Raw genomic sequence first — 1819 nt, forward strand, 5'->3', positions numbered from 1 at the left:
CTTGGAGTGCAACTAGCTGGTCAACGGGGGACGATTGCTTGCCTTTTGACCTGCTAGTGCGCTCCTTATATACTCCAAAACCCCTATCTACGCTTTTACATGTGTNTTCTACGGTTATATATCGGTCCGAAATACAAATAGCTTTTAATGATTGTGTGGTATAGTTTGTAGTGTCTCTCTTGTGGTACACTACAGACTTTGTAGTGTTAGTATCTTTTCTTTGTCAACGCATCAGTGTTTGATGCGTACGTGGAACAATCCGGTTTTAATTATATCTAGTCCGGACCGGTTCCGCATGCTTCTTTATCATGGTCTCGGCTACTAATTTGACATATCGTGTCATTTCAGTGATGGGCGTGCTGATGCGTGTGATACGTATGCAGACACACTGCCGGCTTCTTTATTTCCGGAGGTCGTTAATTTAAAATACCTTGGCACGGTTTCTGTATCATATGGAGATCGGATGGCACTCCGAAGAGCTTCAAATGACTTTCTTAATTATCAGGGGGGTTTCCAGGATGGATTACCTAATGTCTTTCCAGGTGTGCGCATCACACGTCTTGGACGATACGACGCATCACTCTTTGATGCGTACGCGGGAATTGCCGTACTCGACGTTCTACATGGCCACAAGCCACGCTTGGTCTCAGTACATATGCCACATAGTTGTAACATAGTCTCTCTAGTAGTAGAACATTATCTCATAATGTCCACATGTAGTTTATCCTCTAGAAGTCTTGGTAGATTTATCACAAGATAAAAGACCGAGTTTTTCATATTAAAATCCATTTCGTGTTTCTAAACCCTTGGTAGTAATGCAATCTTGTTCCCTGCGTTGGGTGGTTTACTCTAGAGTCTCTTTGTACTCTATTTCATGGTGGGTGAATCCTAGTAGGCTCCAAGTATAATGTCACGGCGCATACTGCTGCCAGCTCCAAAGCCTTTGTCCTATGTTCAGACTCAACGCATGTGCACTTTTAGTCTACTGAACCGGGTATGTTCATAGACTCTTTATATCATTACAACTGTATGTAGTATAGTTGCAGAGAAGACCGTTTAATGGTAAAATCGCGAAAATCGGATTTTATACGGTTGAACACGTTTCACCCGTATCATCGTCCGTGCATGGGCATCGTTATAGATGGGGGGCTCATTGTCATCTGTGTTGTCCATGGGTGCTCGTCGTTTGTGGGTGGTGGCGGAAGGGGTGATGGTGTGGTTGTGGTTGCTTGTCGTGGGGTCCCGTTCATTGTCGAAAAAGTCACCGTCGACATGGCATACCCAGATGGGCATGCCAAGTCAGCAGTTTGGTGGTGGCGCCATTTGTTGGGTGCCACCACCGTTACTGTTCTTCACTGTCGGAGTCAGTGTCGGTGGGTGGGCTGTCGTGGTGGTGTGTGGTGGTGGGGTTGTTGTCCCTCGTCATGGGGTCCTGGACGTTCATCATCGAGAAAATCACCGTCGACGCGGCACACCCAGATGGGTGTGCTGCGACTGGTGGGTACCACTTTTATCATATAAATAAGGTAACTGCCTAGAGCTCCCTGTGTATAAGTCCACAGTCTTTATGATAGGAATCATTCCAGTTACCATGTCTATTCATTAGGCGATTTTCATTAGTTATCTGGGCGATATCATGGTGATTTTCATTATTTATCTGGCCGATATCATTGCAATTTTCATTAGAAACCTGGGCAATATCATTGGAAATTTCATTAGCTACTTGGTCAATATCATTGTGATTTTCATTAGTTATCTGGCTGATATCATTGTGATTTTCATTAGATACCTGGGCGATATCATTGGAAATTTCATTAGC

This window comes from Laccaria bicolor, genomic scaffold (assembly GCF_000143565.1).
Source record: "Laccaria bicolor S238N-H82 LACBIscaffold_89 genomic scaffold, whole genome shotgun sequence".
Classification (NCBI taxonomy): domain Eukaryota; kingdom Fungi; phylum Basidiomycota; class Agaricomycetes; order Agaricales; family Hydnangiaceae; genus Laccaria; species Laccaria bicolor.